Source organism: Bos taurus, chromosome 1 (assembly GCF_002263795.3).
Source record: "Bos taurus isolate L1 Dominette 01449 registration number 42190680 breed Hereford chromosome 1, ARS-UCD2.0, whole genome shotgun sequence".
In the NCBI taxonomy this organism is placed as follows: domain Eukaryota; kingdom Metazoa; phylum Chordata; class Mammalia; order Artiodactyla; family Bovidae; genus Bos; species Bos taurus.
In genome coordinates, this window is record NC_037328.1 from 126,086,977 (window position 1) to 126,096,023 (window position 9,047).

Sequence of the window (9,047 nt, forward strand, 5' to 3'; positions counted from 1 at the left end):
AAACAGCAAAATTCTGTAAAGCAATTATCCTTCAATAAAAAATAAATTAATTTAAAAAATTAAGTATTCAGTAAATCTTATGAGCTTGAATCATTCCAAAACAATTTCCCTACCCCCTTGTCTGTGGAAAAATTGTCTTTCACAAATCTGGTCCCTGTTGTCAAAAAGGTTGGGGATCACTGTTGTACGATAATCCTTGTAGCTTATTTTATACATAATTATTTGTCCCTCGTAATCCCTTACCCTAATAGTGCCTTTCTTACTTTCCCTCTCCTCACTGGTACCCAGTAGTCTATTCTCTATATAAGATATGGAGTGGGTTGCAATGGAATACTACTCAACCATCAAAAAGAATGAAATTTTGCCATTTGCAACAATATGGATGGTTTGGAGGGTTCAAACAAAGAGACAAAGTGAAAGCACTTATGTGTGGAATATAAAAAATAAAACAAACTGGTATGTAATACCACTAAATAAAACAGATAAGAATCAGTAGTTAACACTTGCTTCATTGGGTGTTAACATCCTGTGCTTCTGGCATCATTTCTGGGCTCCTCCTGGCAGCCATGTGGTAACAGCCATGGCATCCACCGCCCCATGAGCAGGCACAAGCCAGGCACATCCCCTTTCTGCCTGCAGCATCCTATCAAGGCAGTGTGTTCCCGTGGTCCTGTTGTGTTTCGTACCTCTGTGGAGACAGGGAGGGCTCAGGGTGGGAAAGAAGGGGCTGAGGTGTGAGGCTCGAGGCAGGGTGATACCTGGGCTGTACCACGGGTGACCCAGAGAAGCTATATGACGGGCCCAGCTAACTGAGCAGGAGAAACAAGACAACAGCACGGCTTCCACAGGTGGAGTTCCATGAGCTTCCCTGTAACAATGGTCAAAACGACCTCTCAGAGGCCCCAAAGAAGGTGATCTTCCTGGAGGATCTTGAGAAAACCTTGCTAAGTCACTTTAGTCATGTCCAACTCTTTGTGACCCTATGGACCATAGCCCACCAGGCTCCTCTGTCCATTGGATTTTCCAGGCAAGAATACTGGAATGGGTTGCCATGTCCTCCTGCAGGAGATCTTCCCGATCCGGGGATGGAACTGTGTCTCTTATGTCTCCTGCATTGGCAGGTGGATTCTTTACTACTTGGGCTTCCCTGGTGGCTCAGATGGTAAAGAATCTGCCTGCAATAAGGGAGACCCGGGTTCGATTCCTGGCCGGGAAGATCCCCTGGAGAAGGAAATGGAAACCCACTCCAGTATTCTTGCCTGGAGAATCCCATGGACAGAGGAGCCTGGTGGGCTACAGTCCACGGGATCACAAAGAGTCGGACATGACTGAGCGACTAACATTTCATTTAGACTACCACTAGCACCACTTGGGAAGCCCCAAGAAAACCGTGGCTGAGCCTAAGAAACTCAGTTTGTCCAAAACATTCTCACACATGTCTTCTTGTGCACATACAAGAGATTTCCCTAAGGTATATATTTAGAAGTGAATGGCTGATTTAAAAAAAATTAGCTGTTTGCAGCAACAGGATAGACTCTGAGGGCATTGTGCTAAGGGAAACAAGTCAGACAAAAAGACAAATACTGTATTTTATTTATATGTGAAATCTAAAAAATACAGCAAACTGGTGAACATAACATAAAAGAAGCAGATTCAATATATAGAGGACAAACTACTGGCTACCAGTGGGGAGTGAAGGGAGGGACACTATAGCGGTGGGGGAGCAGAAGGCACAAACTATTGGATGTAAGACAGGCTTAAGGATGTATTGTTCAACATGGGGAATACAGCTGATGTTTTGTAATAACTGTAAATAGAGTGTAACCTTTAAAATTTGTACACAAAGAATTTTAGAGAAAGAAGTGAATGGCTGGATCATTTGAAATGTCTGTCTTCAACTATACTGGGTATTATCATATTATACTCCTAAATAATTACTTCTTATTGATTCAGTCTCTTTCTTTTCCTTCCTGCAGATATGTCTGAAACTCATCTGTCATTTAATAAATTCACCTGGGAGTGGGAGGGATCAGTGAATGTATCTTCCAGAATTTCTTCCTGTTTTTAGAAATCTTTTGCCAAACTCATAGGGAAACTGAAAATATGAATTAAATGGTGTCTATGAGGTATTTTGTACTTCTCAATAGGCTACTTAAATTCACATTAATTTTAAAACCAAAATTTCCCATTGTTTCCAGGAGAGGGCACAAATTTGTTTTATGTTTATTCTTAGCTCTCTTCACCAGCCTCCCTAACTTTACCCCACAGGCAAACTTGTTTGCATGCATACACACCCCGACTCCCATTTCACACTCACCCAATAAACACACAGCTTCTGCTCTCATTTCAGAACCGGATGATAAGCAGCCTTGGGGAGGCTCTTCACCCTGGTGCAAGACCCAGACGGTCTGCCCGGGCTTCTTGAGACTCCCATGGCTGTGGGAACTGGCCTGGAATGGGAGATAAGGAGGCTTTTACAAATTAAATACATCTGGCTTTAAATTATAGTTTCTATACCAGTTTTCCTCATTTCCTGTGCCATTGATGCTCCAAAGGTAGTCACAGGAATGGTCCCAGGCAATAAAGGAGTGGATTGTCTGCAGAGAGTTTTAAAACAATAATAACTAACTTGGTCTGCTTTTATTAATATTGATACATAATAATAAATAATATTAATACATAATCACATACTGGCAATTCTACACAATGTCACATACAATGTGAAATACTCTTTCTCCCCCTAAATATTTTTTTGTCTAAATTCTGAAAAAGTTCCGTGGTTACTATTCAGTTTTTTAATTTATTTATCTATTTTTTTAATTGAAGGATAATTGCTTTACAGACTTCCATTGTTTTCTGTCAAACCTCAACATGAATCAGCCATAGATATACATATACCTCCTCCCTTTTGAACCTCTCTCCCTCTTCCCTCCCCATTCCACCCCTCTAGGTTGATACAGAGCCCCTGTTTGAGTTTCCTGAGCCATACAGCAAATTCCCATTGGCTATCTGTTTTACATATGGTAATGTAAGTTTCCATGTTACTCTTTCCATACATCTTACCTTTTCCTCCCCTCTCCCCATGTTCATAAGTCTATTCTCTATGTCCATTTCTCCACTGTTGCCCTGCAAATAAGTTCTTCAGTACCATTTTTCTAGATTCTGTATATATGCATTAGTTTATGATATTTATCTTTCTCTTTCTGACTTACTTCACTCTGTGAATAGGCTCTAGGTTCATACACCTCATTAGAACTTTCTCAAATGCATTCCTTTTTATGGCCGAGTAATATTCCATTGTGTATATCTACCACAACTTCTTTATCCATTCATCTGTTGAAGGACATCTAGGTTGCTTTCATGTTCTAGCTATTATAAATAGTGCTGCAATGAACAATGGGATGCAGGTGTCTTTTTCAGTTTTGGTCTCCTCAGGGTATATGCCTAGGAGTGGGATTGCTGGGTCATATGGTGGTTTTATTCCTAGTTTCTTAAGGAATCTCCATACCATCCTCCATAGTGGCTGTCTCCATTTACATTCCCACCAACAGTGCAAGAGCGTTTTGTTTTCTCCACACCCTCTCCAGCATTTATTGTTTGTAGACTTTTTGATGGTGGCCATTCTGATTGGTGTGAGGTGATATTTCATTGTAGTTTTGATTTGCATTTCTCTAATAATGAGCAATGTTGAGCATCTTTTCATGTGTTTGTTAGCCGTCTGTATGTCTTCCTTGGAGAAATGTCTGTTTAGGTCTTTTTCCCACCTTTTGATTGGGTTGTTTTTTTTTCTGGTATTGAGTTGTATGAGCTGCTTGCTTATTTTGGAAATTAATCCTTTGTCAGCTGTTTCATTTGCTATTATGTTTTCCCGTTCTGAGGGTTGTCTTTTCACTTTGTGGATAGTTTCCTTTGCTGTGCAAACACTTAAATTTAATCAGTTCCCACTTGTTTACTTTCGTTTTTATTTCTGTTACTCTAGAAGGTGGGTCATAGAGAATCTTGCTTTGATTTATGTCATTGAGTGTTCTGCCCATGTTTTCCTCTAAGAGTTTTATAGTTTCTGGTGTTACATTTAAGTCTTTAATCCATTTTGAGTTTATCTCTGTGTATGGTGTTAGGAAGTGTTCTAATTTCATTCTTTTACATGTAGCTGTCCAGTTTTCCCAGCACCATTTATTGAGGAGACTGTCTTTGCCCCATTGTGTATTCTTGCCTCCTTTGTCAAAAATAAGGTATCCATAGGGGCATGGGTTTATTTCTGGGCTTTCTATCTTGTTCCGTTGGTCTGTATTTCTGTTTTTGTGCCAGTACTATGCTGTCTTGATGACTGTAGCTTTGTAGTATAATCTGAAGTCAAGAAGGTTGATTCCTCCAGCTTGATTCTTCTTTCTCAAGACTACTTTGGCTATTCAGGGTCTTTTGTGTTTCCATATGAATTGTGAAATTTTTTGTTCTAGTTCTGTGAAAAATGCCATTGGTAATTTGATAAGGATTGCATTGAATCTGTAAATTGTGTTTGGTAGTATAGTCATTTTCACAATATTGATTCTTCCTACCCAGGAACCTGGAATACCTCTCCATTTGTTTATGTCATGTTTGATTTCTTTCATCAGTGTCTTATAATTTTCTGAATACAGTTCTTTTGTCTCCTTAGGTAAGTTTATTTCTAGATATTTAATTATTTTTGTTGCAATGGTGAATGGGATTGATTCCTTAACTTCTCTTTCTGATTTTTCATTATTAATATATACAAATGCAAGTGAAATATGTGCATTGATTTAGTATCCTGAAACTGCTAAATTCACTGATTTTAGCTCTGGTAATTTTCTGACAGTATCTTTAGGGTTTTCTAATTACAGTATCATGTCATCTGCAAACAGTGAGTGCTTTGCTTCTTTTCTGATCTGGATTCATTTTATTTCTTTTTCTTCTCTGATTGCTGTAGCTAGGACTTCCAAAATTATGTTGAATAATAGTGGTGAAAGTGGATACTCTTGTCTTGTTCCTGATCTTGGGGGGAATGCTTTCAGTTTTTCAACATTGAGAATAATGTTTGCTGTAGGCTTATCATATATGGCCTTTACTATGCTGAGGTAGGTTCCATCTATGCCCATTTTTTGAAGAGTTTTAATCATAAATAGGTGCTGAATTTTGTCAAAGGCTTTTTCTGCATCTATTGAGATTATTATATGATTTTTATCTTTCAACTTGTTAATATGGTATATTACATTGATTGATTTGTGTATATTGAAGAATCCTTGCATCCCTGGAATAAACCCAACTTGATTATGGTGTATGAGCTTTTCAGTGTGCTGTTGAATTTTGTTTTCTAAAATTTTGTTGAGGATTTTTGCATCTATGTTCATCAGTGATAGTGGCCACTCTTCAGTTTTATAATAAATAAAATTAGCATATTTTATTGTTTATCCTACAATAAACATTGTATGCTTCATGGAAGTTAACTCACAGAATCCCCAGCATAACTGGATTTATTTACATGCATTTGTTTGAGAATTTGGTTCCTAATGGTTCAGAATCATTCAAGCTTGCTTTGAACACATTTCATGTCTCCAACTCCAGCGGAACTCTGCTTCTGCATTTGAACAAAAGATTCTAAATTTAAAAAGGCAATCTTGACTCTAACAGCTACTTCAGTTCTCTCTCATTCAACTGAATTTTCTCATTTTTCTGTGACCACTTGGAGCTTTAATGTGTGATTAAAATTTAAAACAGTGCAAACTGCAAGATGGAATATTTTTGTCTGATAAACACAGAAATTAGCTTATATGTGAAATTTAACAGCATTTGAATATTATCTTTGAAATTGAAATTGATTCATTTTTAGTTGTCATTTTTCTTATTTGTTATTTAATTACTATTCACCTGCAATGTTATTCATTTCTATGGCAGACTAATATACAGGTATATTTCCCCCATTTGTTTGAAAAAATAATAATGTAATTAAAAAGGAGTAACCCATTCCTTTTTCCTCTTTTTTGATCCTGTAATCATTATTTTATTGCCTAATTATTTATTTTTACTGGCATGATTATACAAAGTTCAACAAAAGAAAAATGTCATTGTGGTTTTTCCTGTTCCTATTATTATTCTCATGTTATTACTGTTACTGAAAATAATGTATAAAGGAAGATCTGTTAAACAATGATCTGCTTTGTGTGTCAGATAGGCAGGGCACACGGCTGCCTCCCAACACAGTGAGACCACCCTGCAGAGCCAAGGATGGGAGAACTGCCCCCAGCTAAGGAGGCTGCCCGCTGCTGCTGCAGTGTGAATCTGCCCGCAAGGGTGATAGAAGTTAACCTCACTTTACCCTCAATCTTCTTTTATTCCAAGATACGTAGTTAAGGGGGATTCCCTGGCAGTCCAGTGGTTATGATTCTGAGGTTTCACTACTTAGGGCCCAGGTTTGATCCCTGGCCAGGGAAATAAGATCCTGCAAGTGGCGTGGCCAAAACAAAACAAAACCAAAAAATTCCCAGAGGTGTATAGTTAATGAAATGACAGCTCCATGAAGACTCAAACTTGGTCCTGTCAGCCCTGATCCCCAAGAACAGAGAGGGCAGTCAACACATCCTTATTAAATGAAGGGAGGAATGTCGTGCCACTCTGCACTCCTGGGCATGTGCGTGTGTTCCTGTTTCTGAGTGTTCAGGGTGAGCATTCGCAGGAAAGGATGGGACCCCATCAAGAGCAGACATTGTGTGTTTTGCTTCCTTTGTACTTCCCCACAACTACCCCGACATGCCAGAGACTCCATGGTTGCAGACTGACTAACCAACTGACTACAAGGTCAAGACTCAAGACATTATTCTAATGAAATGTAAAATGGCCAAGGAGTCTTTGTAGAGATGTGGATGGACCTAGAGACTGTCATGCAGAGTGAAGTAAATCAGAAAGAGGGAAATAGTTATCGCATATTAACACATATGGAATCTAGAAAAGTGGTACCGATGAACCTGTTTACAGGGCAGGAATAGAGACCAAGGTGTAGAGAACAGATGTGTGGGCATGGGGCAAAGGAGAGGGATGGGATGAACTGGACGAGTGGAATTGACATATTAATATATACACTGCTGTTTAGTCAGTTAAGTCATGTCCAACTCTTTGTGACCCCATGGACTGTAGCTTGCCAGGCTCCTCTGTCCATAGGATTTTCCAGGCAAGAATACTGGAGTGGGTTGCCATTCCCTTATCCAAGGGATCTTCCCAACTCAAGGATTGAACCTGCATCTTTTGCTTGGCAGATGGATTCTTTACCACTGAGTCACCTGGGAAGCCCCATATATATATATTGCTATGTGTAAATTCTATGGCTAATGGAACCTGCTATATAGCATAGGGAGCTCAGCTCGGTGCTCTGGTGACCCAGAGGGGTGGGATGGAGAGTGGATGGGAAGGAGGCCCAGGAAAGAGGGGATATATGTATACATAGAGTTGATTTACTTCCTTGTACAGCAGAAACTAACACAACATCATAAAGCAACTATACCCCAATAAAAATAAATAAATAAAAAATAAAATGGTTAAGGAAGTAAAATTCAATAAAACAAAATAGCACTTTTTATTCTCTTCTTATCCTCTTACTGATTTCCTTTGGAGAGAGGGCTACTCACTAGAAAATAAAACACTCAACATATTAAAAGATACTATGCCTGATACTAATCTTTGCCAAATTTTAATAATGTATTGCTCATTTATATAACTGATGCCAGGAAAAATACATCTAACTATGTGTCAGAATTACTAAGGTTCTATTCAAAGCAGGAAAGTAGGGAGAATGTAACTTTTAAAGATCTGAGCAGCTCAGATAAGATGTTCTTTAAAAGATAAGTCCAGTCTGGGGGTTTCAGCTGTGGATGCGTCAAGTAGGTGCTTCCTCCCTTACAGTCATGATGCACAGGTGGGACCTGTGCGCGGCTCCGGCACCAGAATTCCAGCACTGACCATCGAGTCCGGCTGGACCTGGGCCTCTGGGACAAATTAAAAAATAAATAAATAAATAAAAGATAAGTAATAAGAATGTTAAAGACCCTAAAGATTACATAATCCAGCTTTGGTTTGTAAATAAAGATGCCAAGCCTGGAGAACACAAGACTTCTGTCAGTCTCACAGAAGAGGGAGAGCCAGGACCAACAGAAAGCAACCTTGACTTTTACCCCAGGTTCTTTTTCTATATGACCGAGCTTCTAAAGTACAAGAAAATGCTCTTTACTTGTTTATTGTATCAACTTGCTTAAAGTACTTAAGAGGTGTTGCAGAGTTACAGCTGTTTATGATGGCCATTGACTAAACAATGAAAAAGAAATTATATCCTTACATTGGCAAATAACAAGATACTGATTAATGAAGATTTGAAGATATCTTTAAGAACCACTTATTACAACACACATATTTATAAAGTAGAATGTGTGTTAATTGCTCAGTCCTAATTGCTCAGTCCTGTCCAACTTTTTGCAACCCCTTGAACTGTAGCCTGCCAGGCTTCTCTGTCCATGGGGTTCTGAATACTGGAGTGGGTAGCCATTCCTTTCTCCAGGAGATCTTCCCGACCCAGAGATTGAACCTGGGTCTCCCACATTACCGGCATATTCTTTACCGTCTGAGTCCCTAAAGAATTAAGAAATATTTACTGAACATCTACCATATACGTGACACAGAGTTATTTCCTATAGAGATTACTGGATGAATAAATAATAGACACACTTGCAGAACACTCACCATATGCCAGGCTCTGAAATTCTTCACATTCACTAACACATTGATCTTCACAGCAGCCTTCTATTATCATCATCCCCATTCAACAGATGAGGAAATTGAGGCAGAGAGAACTTCACCAAATCAAGCAGCTTATAAGTAGATCTCTACTAATCTGATCACCTGGCAACATAGACTGCACAAACTATTGGCTATGATCTACTTCTTGCTTTAAGGAACATAAATTAGGAAAGATGAAGGGCAGTGCAGTGCAGATTTAAAGAACACTCGAGTAAGACTCTGATGTCCTCCAGGCCGTCCACAGAGCTGAG